This window comes from Gadus morhua, chromosome 7, assembly GCF_902167405.1.
Source record: "Gadus morhua chromosome 7, gadMor3.0, whole genome shotgun sequence".
Classification (NCBI taxonomy): Eukaryota; Metazoa; Chordata; class Actinopteri; order Gadiformes; family Gadidae; genus Gadus; species Gadus morhua.
The window spans coordinates 1,265,144-1,279,715 of NC_044054.1; the positions used below are offsets into that span (position 1 = coordinate 1,265,144).

A 14,572-nucleotide genomic window follows, 5' to 3' on the forward strand; every position below is an offset into this window, starting at 1 on the left:
TTCTCTTCTGTGGCTGTCAACACTTAGTGCATAAACGTACCGTACTCATATCAATGTGTTGACCGGCACTAGCTTTTGAGCGCACACTAGCTTTGGAGCGCACAAAAGCGTACGCTTTTGAAATCGCACGGACTGAATAACCTGTATCGTTGACGACAACACAGTTTCAATTCTCTCACTTGTTTCGAACATTAGCATTCGGCAACATCTTTGGTAGGTTAAGCATTGCGTGACCTCATTTGATTAAAATTGCACTCACATGACTTTTCTAGGGCAATCAAATGGAGATACCGGGGTTTGAACCCGGGGCCTCATACATGCAAAGCATGCGCTCTACCACTGAGCTACATCCCCTTACTGCTCAAGAATTTACATTTTAAACCTGCTTCGGAACACACCAAGGGTTTTCTCGTGGCAATCAGCACCTGGACCTGACAACACTAGTCTTCGGATCTATCAGACCTTTAAATATTAACATTTTATGTTTTGAGAACATGTTGTCAGAAAATTTCGATTGCTTAGTGCCTTTCCAGATAATGCCAGATTTTAAATATGGTACCTTCTACATGCTTAGATTAACATATTTGCACTGATTTCATGCAGTTTCACCGTAATATGTGTATGTGTTGGCTGAACAAGGGAATGAATGATTGTATTCAGATAGAACCGTTGTCGGCAGGATTCGAACCTACGCAGGGAGACCCCAATGGATTTCTAGTCCATCGCCTTAACCACTCGGCCAAAGATGGGGCAAATGGGACTGCTAGAGGTGGGGCAAAGAAATGAAATGAAAGAGGAGAAAGGGGGAAAGAAAAAAAATGAAAGGGGGAAAAGGAGAAAATACATAGAAATATCAGAACAATTCAGCTTAAAGTCTTAAGCTGTCAGATGTTATATCACAAAAATCATTACTTGTTTTCCTATTATTGTTATATTAGGTATTTATTTATTATATTATTATTCCATTATTATTGACACTCTACTATCATTTTTTAATTAATATACAACAAATCGCACACTCTTGCCAGGATTCGCACCTGGAATCTTCCACCCAAAGGATGGCTGTGTTGCTGTTACACCACAAGAGTTGTTTTTTTTGTTGTTTTATTAGAGTTGCAGAATTTAACAATCTATACAAATGTTGTGAACTTGCAACTGTTTGAACTTTTTTGTACAAATGATTTAACACTTAAAAAAAATGATTTAACACCAATAGAAATATCTTAAAAACAAATGTACACATTGCTTACATTTTTACAAGGAGCTTTTCCACTCTTCAATGGTCTTTCCAGATGCTGGACAGTACCATTTCCCCCGTAGCTGTGTGTGGCCAGTAAGTTTGCTTTTCGCCTTACCACACATTTTGCATTGGTAGTGGTAGCTTTCCTTACTTTGATGCTTCTTCGGGGGCTCACCCCTCATCGCTCGCTCCTGATCCTCAAAGGCTGCCTTTTGTAACCTCCATTCCCGGTAGCGATTGTGAGACGCTGGATCTGGCTGGATAGAAGGTCCGTCCTAAGGTGGAGAATCTGGCACTGGTGGCAGCTGGTAAGAGCCCTGAGAGTGAGCTGCTGGAGGTGGTGGTGGCGGCAGGTTTGAGGACCAGCTCTGAAAGTGGGCTGCTGGTGGTGGTGGCGGCGGCTGGTATGAGGGCCCCGACCAGCCCTGAGAGTGAGAGGCTGGAGGCCGTTGGTAAGAGGCCCAGGCCTGATACTGAGACTCCGGTGTTGGAGGCAGCTGGTATGGGGACCAGCCACGAGATTGAGACGCTGGAGCTGAAGGTGGTTGGTATGGGTACCAGCTCTGTGATTGAGACACAGGAGCTGGGTGTTGACGCTGCTCACAATAGGCTAGGTCAGATGAAGAGGGGAAAGGAACAGTCCAAGCATCATCTCCTCCAGCGTCTTCGCTGGAAACCTGAGTTTTGCGTCGGCGTCGCCGAATCACCGCCTCACCCTCACGGTTGTCAGGTTCCTCGAACTCCAGATCTGCATGCCAGGCTCAGATGGTAGGTCCAGGGCCTCCAGGAGGGATTCCTCGGCCACGTGGACCTGCTGAGGAAGCTCCACCCCTTGAAGCAGAGAATCGCGGTCGGCCCTCTTCTGCCGATCCTGCAGCCTATTTGTGGGGGGGATCAGAGTTTTTCACATTGTTTTTTAGTCATTATACGTTTTGAATGCATGTGCCTATGAATTTAATATAAGTCCTTTTGAAGGGAATATATGAAGCAGTAAAAATGAACTCACCAAAAAGAGACTGTTGTATTATTTATGGTCACCAGTACCAGGTTGGTGCTTTGCAGGATTTGTTGGCAATCCTCAATTAATTGTTTAATATGACCATACGTCATAACAATAGCCTGAGGAATTGGAAATGTCCTCCCCTTAGGGTCTTTTGGTCTATTTCTGCCTTCCTTGAACTCCTTGAAAAGCTTCAGTGCAACACACTCAGAGACCCTGGTGTAATCGGGTCTATGGGCAGCCTGGCCATGAACCATGAACAATCTGCGAAAAGACAAGATGATATAACCAACATTGTGTGTGTACTGTAAACACACAATGTGTGTGTTTGTTTTGTGGGTGCGTGTGTGTATATATATAAATATATATATACCCCTGTATGTTACATACAAATGTACAAACACACTTTTACACACATATATTACAAGTATATTAAATGTATACATACACACACCATTAAAGTGTATGTGTATGCAGTTAATTACACATGAACACACAGCTACACACATATACTTGAAGCTGATTGTTTGCAGGTACCTCTCGGCTGCTTGTTGGCCTGGAGCAGAGCCACTGCGTTTCCGAGAAGCTCTCCATGGCCCTGGCAAGGTCGTCTTCTTATTTTTTAGGGAGTACTTTGTTGGGGACTTGTCGATTCCATCCAGGCTGGAGTACAACCTCAGTATATCTGCTATTTCTTGGTTCGAAAGAGCAGTTATCGTCCGGTTGAGGCTGACAAGGTACCCTGCCAAGGCATCGACTGCCTCCCATCCGGGAATGCCTCTGGGATCACACCGACTATCCTGTCATATGAAATGAAAACAAAAACAGTTTGTATAGCTAAATTAAGAGAAACACTGAAGGAATAAGCATTTCTAATGGTCAGACATTAGCTACTTTACCGGAGTTGAAGTGATAGGCCCACTGTCCTCAAATGGGGAGCTGACAGGACTCCGAGATGCACCTTCACTTTCAGCCGTAGGTTCCTAAAGGGAATTATTTGAAAGAAGTGAATGAGAGTACAGTGAGGTGAACTTTGTTGTGCCCATGTAACACAAAGGAATTACCCTTATCAAATTAGATTTACAGTGAAATTAGATTTACAGTGAAAATGTTCTGATAGATAGGTCGCGACCCGACCCCGGATAAGCGGGTAACGATGAGGAGGATGTTCTGATAGATTATCAAAGGGCTATCACATCATTACCGGAGAAGAAGACGGGAAAAGAATATCAGTGGCCTGAGGTATTGTCTCATCAGGAAACTCATCCTCCTGAACTTCCTCCGGCCCCTCTGGCAGGTTGGCGCCAATTGCGTCAGGCGCACTCAGCAGATCTCCTCTGTTGGAGTGGGCCAGCAAATACTCCACCGCAATAAGCTCACCTGCCATAAGTAGTCACCAGGAAAAATAAGATTGAAGTAGAAAGAGTGAGTGTAACCATCATGATCTGGCAGTTTGGCATTAATAGAATATTGTTCAGCATCTGTTCTTTTGTTGCCATGAGAATCTTACCGGTAGGTTTACCCGGGGGTGTAAACTCTTGAAGAAGTGCACTTCCCAGGACTCTGTTGCTGAGGGCGTTCACACTGGACATCAGACGAACATCATAAATTCGAGTTTGTGACGTGACACTCATATTCAGAGCCTGCTGGGCCCGATTGATGTTCCATCTGGACAACCCCTCTAGCATGTACATTTGCGTGTGCAGAGCATTACATCTCCACCCTGGCAAGAAAAAGGTGTTAATGAAAACGAAAAAAAAGAATGTTAAAACAACTTGCATTTACATTAAGGCCCAATCCCATTTCTACCCCTTACCCCCTCCCCTTCCCCCTCCCCCTTACCCCTTCAAAACAAGGGGGAGGGGTAAGGATAAGGGGTAAGGGGTAGAAATGGGATTGGGCCTTAGTCATTCAACAGACGCTTTTATCCAAAGCGACTCACAAGGGAGATATAACATTCAAAATACATTGCAACATGGACATTAGTGTAATAATAAATGCAGATTTTAATACTTAAGACACAGCTTGATCATATCTTAATACATTAACAAAGGATTTTAAATGTTAAGTGTTTCAACTTGCCTGGGATGAAACAGCATTGATGCTTATGAAAGCTCTCGAGAGAGGATGACCCTCTGGCACATCTCAGGACGTCAAGTGCTTTATCCCCCTTCTCCATCTTTGATCCGGTGTTGATGTACAACTGTACACCAGTTGGATCTTGGATGCAGGGCAAGTGCTTCTGCTGCACCTCCCACACACGAGACATGCTCTCCTGGTTGATGAGCGATAACCCTGTGGTGTCTGTGAGGTCCCACATGGAGTCCAACAGTTGTTGGATGAGGGCGTGAGTCTCCTCAACCCCTCGCGTTTTCCTGCGGCAGTGCTTAGCGAGTTCGCTGGTGGTGATGCTCGCTAACACCTGGCTGTGGGTAGGATTGTGACCCGGGTGTTTTTTCACCAGCTCTGCCCTCTTGGCCTGCTGCAACTTTTCAATGTCTGCTTTGTCCCATTTGAAAATGCAGCTGGAAAGTTTTGAGCAGAATGTGCCATATAGTGGATGGTGCTCAGTGGTCAGGCCATTGGTAAAACGCCTCATGAAATGAAACATATCCAGTCTCACTGTGAAGGTCCATGGACGAAACCAAGTGAGAACTGGGCTCTCCCCTATAATAAACAACACGCCATAAATACATGTAATTCAGATTGTTTCCAGTCAACACATTACCAATTTCATTAATATACTGCTAAAACTATTCATCAAACAACAAATTCATAAGAAACATCCCAGCACAAATTGAAGGCAACACACCTGACTCACTGCAGCAGTCCCTGTCCACATATATGGCATCTGGCTCTGGCTCACCAGCATCCCTGTACCTCCGGACAACGCCTTGGCACAGGTCATCAAGGCCAGCCCCCTCACCAGTGGTCAGCACTGAGTTGAGAACTTGGCCAAGTTCATTGCCGATGTTGCTCATCCACGTGGCCGTGTTCTCAATGCCACCTGCCAGCTTTTTAGTGATCTACAGAAGAAATTAGCAAATCATTGGACATACTAATAAACACGAATGAGAACAAATTTACATCAGTTAACTTTTGCCTTCTTGGTGGAGTCCAGCTTTAGGATTCTGCCATAAGTTGATGTTATAACACCTTTCAACTCCTCCAGGTGGCCAAGAACCTCATTCGTGTGGACGGTTTCAAACCACTGAGCCAGGGGCAGACGACTGAAGGTGGGTGGCTGTTGATATACAGGTTCGGACTGGGTGAGGACGCGCAACTTTTTATGGACCTCACAATCAGTGAGGTAGTCGATAGTACGCCTCGCCCACTCCTCGCTGTGCACCTCCTGCAAGACCTGTTGCGAGTAGCTGGAGCTGTTCCCTACCGTGCGTGGTCGCAACATTGTGACACACTTCCTGTCCAGTGCCTGCTGTGTCGTTAGGACAGCAGGAAACTTGTTACGGTGGGAGGGATCCAGCTGCTGCAAGATCTCACTACTCCAAGGGCAGACAGGGATCATGCATTTGCTGCACCTTGGGTAGTCTCCACCTATCAGATAATACCTGGAGTCCACATCTATCACCTCTCTCACTTTGGTGTAAATGCCAGAGTGGTGCATCTTCCTTTTACACGACGTGCATTTAAGAGGGATGCTCCACATCCTCATTGGAGCCCACAGGAACATCCGCTGCCTAAAGTAGTGCAGTGGATCTGGAGGTGAGGTGGATCTAGTGGGGCTTGGAGGATGGTACCAGTTCTGAGTGTGCTTTTGTTTTAGCTGTCCTGTTCGGTCATATAGGATCTGTGCGATCCACTCCCGGTCAGCCTGATTTATGACTTTTAAGAACTGCTTCGGCAGAAAACTCAGCCAGTTCACTTGAGGAGGCCGCAGAGATAGTGTTTGTTGTTGTGGTGCCGCCGGTGACGTCTCTTGGGCTATGGGAGGGACAGGAGCAGGGACGGGAACAACTGGTGGGTTGCTGTGTTGCTGTGGCGCCGGTGTTGTGTATAGTTCTGTTGGAGCCGGAACATCTATTGGTTCTGTTGGACAGCTCAAATGGTGAGCACTCTCAATGTGCTCCGACAATCCAACGAGTCCCCAGGCCGTTGTGCCACACTGCTCACATCGCTCCTGGACGTGGTAGTCTGACAGGTGCTGCGTGTAGTCCTCACCCATCACCTCTTTAGTACACAGCGAGCACGTGACAAAAGCGGGGTTTTCCTGACCTACAGCTGCTGCACTTGTGCTGGCCAGTTCACCAGGAGCCCTCCCCTCTGCCGCTGCACTGGCTGGTTCCTCAGGAGCTCTTCCCGCTGCAGCACTTGCCCCCGGGGCACTCAGCTGACCTGAACTGGCTGATGCTGCGCCAGCCTTCTCTGGTGGCTGGGGAGAACAAAACTGGGTTTACATTTACAGTACATTTCCCTTAAGCCAGACAGTAGTCTGCATCCAAATAATTATGTACTCACACTGTTAGACACTGACATCAAATACAACCTTTTTCCAGTACATTTGTATCACAGATAAAAATGTTTAAGCAATATAGCATGAGTGGTGTTTGTAATGGATATACCACCGCGTGTTGTTTGGCCGTAGCCACAAGGCCGGAGGCCGAGTACATAAGCATATATTCCTTTTATACAACAATTCTACTGTCAACTAATTAACCTTAAAACACCAGATTATTGTATTGAAAAGTCAGACTGGGAATGTCCTGGGATATTACAATTCATGGGATGTCTATTGTCAAATCTGAAACAAATGAAACATTCCATATATACAACTCAATTGTTGTATAATACCACCTACCTCATGATATCCGCACTCACAGTTGATCTTTTTCCCAAAAATATCATATTTGCGGGGAGTTTGATTGAACAAGGGGGTCAAGGGACAAGCATTAATACGCTGTATTACCGCCCTCCATCTCCTGCCTCCCGGTCTCTGGCCTGTGGAAAATGTATATTTCCCCTGAGCATAGAGGGTCATCACACCTGCCCAGTGTGAGTCTGGTTTCCCAGTCTTCGTCATTTCTAAAGATAAGGACATGAAAAACAGCTGTTATAAGGCAAAAGCTGTAAATATCCTGGCTTAGACTACTTCATCACGGATCATTCAAGTATTATTATTATTATAACTTTATTCAAGACACAGGAAGGTCCACATAGACAGCACACTACATATACATACACATATATATACGCATATAAATACACACACACACACACACACACACACACACACACACACACACACACACACACATATATAAAACAATATAAAACATTTAAGACGGAATGCAAATTAGGCATTATCAATTATAATACACACATAATTAAAACACATACAAGCGTCGGGTCCAATGTTTCCAGTAGCAAGATGTGTACCTTGTAAGTAAAACTATATACCGTATTTTCCGCACTATAAGGCGCACCGGAGTATAAACCGCAGCAGCTAAATGGAATGATGTGTAGGCTTACTGATTTAAACTTCGAATACTAGTTTTCCGAGTGGCCGTTAGCTGTAAAAATCCATAGATTAGCCGCACCGTTATATAAACCGCAGATTCGAAAAATGGGGAAAAAAGGCACGGTTTATAGTCCGATCAAGATTTCAGAAATAGGATATGCATAGGCCTACCCCTGACATAACGCATGTACTACAGTATAGTAAAAGCAGCGATTTCCCGATTTCCCTGTTTAATCATAGCATATATACGGGATAGATAACAGCAGAGATCGCTTCCATTAGCATTGTTTGGGAAACATTTTTAAAGCATTTGTAACGCGTACGGACTGATCGCATGTATACTTACTTATGATGTCTTTTTCATCAAGCTTCCTGTAAATCGCTAAAAGTATACCTGATAAATTAGCGTCAAAGGTTTCGGAGAAAGATAACACTGTAGTCATCCGACGGTGTTGAATGGGACCTGTCACGTCCGTCGACCCAGAGATTTCTCGGGATCTGATTGGCTCTTTTGCCCCACTGGTTTGGAGCCTGTGTTAGGACTTGTTAGGACTTTGTTAGGACTTGTTAGGACTTTGTTAGGAACTGTTAGGACTTTGTTAGGAACTGTTAGGACTTGTTAGGACTTTGTTAGGAACTGTTAGGACTTTGTTAGGAACTGTTAGGACTTTGTTAGGACTTGTTAGGACTTTGTTAGGAACTGTTAGGACTTGTTAGGACTTTGTTAGGAACTGTTAGGCAGTCCATTCAGTGACAGGTACTCAACACACTTTTAGAGTTCCAATTCTCTGGCATTTTGGAACAGGAAGAGTCTGGAACACTTAGGGTAGGTTAAGCCTTGCTTGATCTAATTTTGAAATAGTCTTCAAATTGACTGAAGCTAGCTTTGATCACATCTTGGAGACGGCAGGCATTGAACCTCAGGCCTTCTACATGAGAAGCATACGCTTTGCCGTTGAGAGAAGTCCCCTGTGTTACTTCAATTGTACATATGTAAAACCGATTCCTGAAGCTTTGCTTAACGATAGAAGGGACAAATAGGTCATCAGTTGGCACTAGGGTGTCATACATTTTATAGAGAATTTTGCTTGCCTTTGCTTGGTACTGCTGGGAGTTGAACCCAGGGTCTCCTGTTTACAAGACAGGCGCTTTCACCAGCTAAGCCACAGTACCCCTATTGTATTCTTTACTTGAGACACCAATGAAAAAGGTCTCATGTAGCGTGACCCGATCATGTGTTAAGCTCTCAAAACTGGCGGCTAAAGGAATTCCAATTGAGTAGGTTACTTACATTATACAACTTACTGATGTGATTAGAACACTGCCTCTTCTGTGAACTAGACAGTCACTATGACAGTCCCAGCCACAGCACCCCTCTCAGTTCAGGAGAAATGCTTCAGCAAATGATTGGGAAGACAACGAAAGACGTCTGCAGTACCATGACATATTTGTGTTGATCCTTTAAACAGTCCCTTAAACATACACTGATTAACCTGTACAGTTGACGGCAGGATTCGAACCTGCGCGGGGAGACCACAATGGATTTCTAGTCCATCACCTTAACCACACAGTTTCGACATTTCATTACTCTATCATGTTCAAACATTAGCATTCTGCAACATATTTGGTAGGTAAAGCATTGCGTGACCTCATTTGTTTAAAGATTCATTACACAGTAACTTTCAGCAATGTTTCGTGATCTGATTATTTTTGACTTCTACCTTATATAAGGGATTCATTCATAATCATCGCATCACCTTCACTACAATTTGGAGATGCCGGGGATTGAACCCGGGACCTCACACATGCGAAGCATGCGCTCTACCACTGAGCTACACCCCCTTTTTGTAATAATCAGTACATCTCTACTATCAATACCTGAAGCTTTGCTTAATGATACAGCCAATCAATAGGTTGACTTGCACTAGGCCATCCTAAGAGATGAAGATATTTGGCCTGCCTGCTAAAAGCAGAGGTGGTAAACTGGTGTGGCAGATTTCAATCATGGAGCGGGGGATCCAATGGATTTCTAGTGCATCAGCTTAACCGCTTGGCCAGGACAATGGTGCTTATCGACCTCAAGTCTATCAGTTGTTCGAACAGTAACAGACTGCAACTCTTGAGGCTGTGTGATCAAATTGTGAAATAGTCCTAAACCCTTGACCACAGCTTGCTTTGATCACATCTTAGTGATCGGACCTCAGCACTCCTACATGAGAAGCTTTACAGATGAGCCGAAAACAGATTACTTCAATTGTACATGTGGCAACCGATACATGAAAGTTTGCTTAACGATACAAGAGGGGAAATCGGTTATCGACTGGCAGTACCGTATCATACATTTCTCAGAGAAGTAGTCTGCGTACAGACAGCAGAACTGGCCAACGCTTGTCGGCAGGCCTGAATCTTCGTCGTGACGCAACAATGTTTTTCTCTTCTGTGGCTGTCAACACTTAGTGCATAAACGTACCGTACTCATATCACTGTGTTGACCGGCACTAGCTTTTGAGCGCACACTAGCTTTTGAGCGCACAAAAGCGTGCACTTTTGAAATCGCACGAACCTGTGTCGTTGACGACAACACAGTTTCAATTCTCTCACTTGTTTCGAACATTAGCATTCGGCAACATCTTTGGTAGGTTAAGCATTGCGTGACCTCATTTGATTAAAATAGCACTCACCTGACTATTCTAGGGCAATCAAATGGAGATGCCGGGGATTGAACCCGGGGCCTCATACATGCAAAGCATGCGCTCTACCACTGAGCTACATCCCCTTTCTGCTCAAGAATTTACATTTTAAACCTGCTTCGGAACACACCAAGGGTTTTCTCGTCCATGGCATTCTGCACCTGGACCTGACAACACTAGTCTTCGGATCTATCAGACCTTTAAATATTGACATTTTATGTTTGGAGAACATGTTGTCAGAAAATATCGATTGCTAAGTGCCTTTCCAGATAATGCCAGATTTTAAATATGGTGCCTTCTACATGCTTAGATTAACATATTTGCACTGATTTCATGTAGTTTCACCGTAATATGTGTATGTGTTGGCTGAACACGGGAATGAAAGATCGTATTCAAATAGAACCGTTTGGCCAGGATTCCAACCTGCGCGGGGAGACCCCAATGGATTTCTAGTCCATCGCCTTAACCACTCGGCCCCGACAACAGTGGCGTCGCTAGGCTGTTTTATTCGGGGCTAAAGCCCCGGATCTAATTTGATTAGCCCCGAATCTTTTTTGTTAAAAAAAGAAAGAAAAAAAATATTATAATTTTTTTTTTTTTTTTTTTTGCTGCATGCAGAGCCTGTGCCATATCCGCACGTCGCACATGCTCCCATTTGTTAGGACTCTTGCGTAGCTAACTGCTAGGAATTTCTGTTCTACTGCTCAAGATTTTAAGCCATGAATTGATGAACTTGCATTGAAGAAAATATGTCAGTTTTCTGTGGGCTGTAAATAGGCCAATCTATGAGGCTAAATAGCATGCCAATATTGATGACTGATTGTGTCACATGTCGAAGGATGAATGCTAACATGATTTGTTTCCAACTTTGACCTTAAGTTACAATTTAGCTAACTAGCTAGCTGCCCACCCTTTTCAATTCCAATGGTGGCTGTCATTTCATCACCAATGTTAAGTGTCATAAATAGTTAACACTGGTGCTGAGTCATGATTCCTAAAAAAGAAATACCCAAAACATGTGATGTGTTTTCAATTTGCAGAAAGTTTTGAAAAATCCAGGATGCCTGAGAGCCTTACTGCATTATACTCCATAATAGTTGTTTCTTTAGGAACCTGAATGTTGTCTTTTCCTTCACAGAAAAAAAAATATTTCCACTATAAAATGATGCAGACTATCTGCAGGCACAGATAGATGAATAAAAATCCACCAGAATGCAGGAAATTAAGTGTTTGACGCTTAAAAGTTTCTAGGGGAGCACCCCCATACCCCCCACCTATAATTTGTCCCCTAAAATGTTGAAATGAAACCTAGCCTATAGGGCTGTCATTTTTTCCAAAAATGAAATTCGAACGAATTTCGAATGTCCATAATTAATTCGAATACATTCGAATACATTCGATCTCGGTTCGCGTTCTCTTCAGTTACGTTTTGTTTCAAAGCCCTCTTGGCCTATCTGTATCGAATGTTGATTCAACATTCGATACTAGAGGTGTCCGATATTATCGGCCCACCGATATTATCGGCCCGATATTAGCATAAAAATGTAATATCTGTCAATATCGGTATCGGATTTTCTTTGCCTTAAAACCGATTTTATTTTATTTTTTTATTTTTTTATAGCTCAAATAAATGTTTTCAAAATTGTGCAGTACAGTGCACATTGTAATTGACTCATATTTGTGCATTTATTCAATTAAGGTTATTGAGTTTTAGTTAAAGAAACATACTGCTATGTTGCATATAGTTGTTCAGGTACAATGCTTTATCATTTGTGAAGTCAAGTTTGCCCTATTTGTTGTGGGCATTGTCAAGATTATCTCAGGGAGAGTGTAATCCAAACTGTTGTCTGAGACCATTAAAAAAATAAAAATAAACATGGCACTTTTCCCTTAAATTAAGTTGAAGTATTTTTCTTATTTTGCACAGACAATGTTAACATTTGGAAAGCCTTGTTGCATTCAAGAATGCATCCAGTGGGGCATCACAATAACATTAAGCATGTTGTGTTAATTCCACAACAGGAGATATGTAATGTTACCTAAATTAGGTTTGAGGAAAAATAACCCAAATATCGACATCGGTATCGGCTGATATCGGAATCGAAAATTTAGAGTTGGACAATATCGCATATCGGATATCGGCAAAAAAGCCAATATCGGACATCCCTATTCGATACAGATAGCCAGGCCAAGAGGGTCGGCAACAGGTCAAACTGATATACAATTTTAGCGCGCCCTCTGCTGGATCGAAAGCAGACTACTTAAAATGGTCTGAAGTTCTTATGAGACGGCAGCACACGCAGTTCGAATGGAGAATTACACTTCGAATTCAAACTTTTCACCCCACCTTCGAACGAATATTCGAACTTCGAATAAAAAGTGACAGCCCTGCTAGCCTTTATGACCCTCTACGCAGGTTGTATACAATATATTCATAAATATGTTATTTTTACTTTTTGGATTAAAAAGAAGGCATGTCAGTAAACTCCATGTCGGCCCTTAGTGTGATTAGTGGCCCTTTGTGAAAATGAGTTTGACACCCCTGATATAGGTAATGTAAGGTCTGTCTCACTTGTATTCATTTTACTCTTAAATAACTTGAATGGAACTTTAGATGTCTGGGGATAAGCAGCAGTCAGGTAGCTATTCAATGCAATTACCTGCCTATTTTTTTTATTTAGGTAAAGCATTATGAAAATAAATGTGCATGCGCAATAAAGTATACAACAAAATTTGCCTGTCCTATTCCCTCTTGGGCTAAGCCCCGGATGTTTCAGAAACCTAGCAACGCCCCTGCCCGACAACACACTATTAGGGTTCCAATTCTCTGGCATTTTGGAACAGGAAGAGTCTGGAACACTTAGGGTAGGTTAAGCCTTGCTTGATCTAATTTTGAAATAGTCTTCAAATTGACTGAAGCTAGCTTTGATCACATCTTGGAGACGGCAGGCATTGAACCTCAGGCCTTCTACATGAGAAGCATACGCTTTGCCGTTGAGAGAAGTCCCCTGTGTTACTTCAATTGTACATATGTAAAACCGTTTCCTGAAGCTTTGCTTAACGATAGAAGGGACAAATAGGTCATCAGTTGGCACTGGGGTGTCATACATTTTATAGAGAATTTTGCTTGCCTGCCGCCGTTGTCATTGATGGAAAGTCTATTGCATTGATGGATTGCAAGTTTACAACCACAAGCAAGATTGCCAGTTAGGACAATTCCGTTTTTTTTAACTGCAAGAAACACTTTTATCACATCTACACCAGATGATGCTGTTGCAAAAAGTGTAGGTACTGCTGGGAGTTGAACCCAGGATCTCCTGTTTACAAGACAGGCGCTTTCACCAGCTAAGCCACAGTACCCCTTTTCTTGTTGTCTCTGTTTGATGTTATATGTATATATTTGTGTTAATTATGTGTACATGGGACGGTGTGTGAAATGATATGTAGTTTTTTTTAATAAAAAAACGCCTGGGAATACCAGGTGCTGTAAGCATTATACTTTTTCAACTCGAGCTCATTGGCTGCAATGGCCTACCGTGCGCTGATCTTTAGCGCCCACTGTTTTGGAGAATTTAAGCAACATACAGACTCTGACGACGTCTCCTCAAACTCTATTTGTGAAACATGTGGACAGTGTAGTGACGTAGCAGAGAGCTGCAATGACGGCGGTCCACCTTAGTCCATCCCAGGTTTTGCAACGCTACGTTTCTTTAAAAGATCACGCAAACGATGACGCCCAAGCAGTGTAATGCATTGCGTTCAAATATGTAACTCTGAGTCTGGAATAACGTCTCACTCCTTACGTCCTCCTCTTGTATAAAAGCTAATATGGTCCAGACAATAATTGCTTACGGCCATACCACGTTAGGCACACCCGATCTCGTCTGATCTCGGAAGCTAAGCAGGGTAGGGCCTGGTTAGTACTTGGATGGGTGACCGCCTGGGAATACCAGGTGCTGTAAGCATTATACTTTGTCAACTCGAGCTCATTGGATGCAATGGCCTACCGTGCGCTGATCTTTAGCGCCCACTGTTTTGGAGAATTTAAGCAACATACAGACTCTGACGACGTCTCCTCAAACTCTATTTGTGAAACATGTGGACAGTGTAGTGACGTAGCAGAGAGCTGCAATGACGGCGGTCCACCTTAGTCCATCCCAGGATTT

The 14,572-nt window shown here is 43.4% G+C and overlaps 1 long non-coding RNA gene and 6 other non-coding genes across 7 annotated transcripts; 1 reads left to right on the plus strand and 6 right to left on the minus strand.

Moving 5' to 3' along the window:
• Positions 1-282: 282 nt before the first annotated feature.
• trnaa-ugc (transfer RNA alanine (anticodon UGC)) lies at positions 283-354 on the minus strand. The gene has a single exon. It is a non-coding gene; the product is annotated as a tRNA-Ala (tRNA).
• Positions 355-2,270: 1,916 nt separating this feature from the next.
• Positions 2,271-3,583, minus strand: LOC115546786 (uncharacterized). The gene is made up of 4 exons (XR_003977272.1): positions 3,445-3,583; positions 3,140-3,223; positions 2,778-3,040; positions 2,271-2,504 (listed from the first exon to the last, which is right to left on the minus strand). It is a non-coding gene; the product is annotated as an uncharacterized LOC115546786 (long non-coding RNA).
• Positions 3,584-8,815: 5,232 nt separating this feature from the next.
• trnat-ugu (transfer RNA threonine (anticodon UGU)) lies at positions 8,816-8,889 on the minus strand. The gene has a single exon. It is a non-coding gene; the product is annotated as a tRNA-Thr (tRNA).
• Positions 8,890-9,486: 597 nt separating this feature from the next.
• On the minus strand, positions 9,487-9,558 carry trnaa-cgc (transfer RNA alanine (anticodon CGC)). Its single transcript has one exon. It is a non-coding gene; the product is annotated as a tRNA-Ala (tRNA).
• Positions 9,559-10,420: 862 nt separating this feature from the next.
• Positions 10,421-10,492, minus strand: trnaa-ugc (transfer RNA alanine (anticodon UGC)). Its single transcript has one exon. It is a non-coding gene; the product is annotated as a tRNA-Ala (tRNA).
• A 3,200-nt stretch (positions 10,493-13,692) lies between these two features.
• Positions 13,693-13,766, minus strand: trnat-ugu (transfer RNA threonine (anticodon UGU)). The gene has a single exon. It is a non-coding gene; the product is annotated as a tRNA-Thr (tRNA).
• A 486-nt stretch (positions 13,767-14,252) lies between these two features.
• On the plus strand, positions 14,253-14,371 carry LOC115548072 (5S ribosomal RNA). The gene has a single exon (XR_003977508.1). It is a non-coding gene; the product is annotated as a 5S ribosomal RNA (ribosomal RNA).
• The last annotated feature ends 201 nt before the right edge of the window (positions 14,372-14,572 follow it).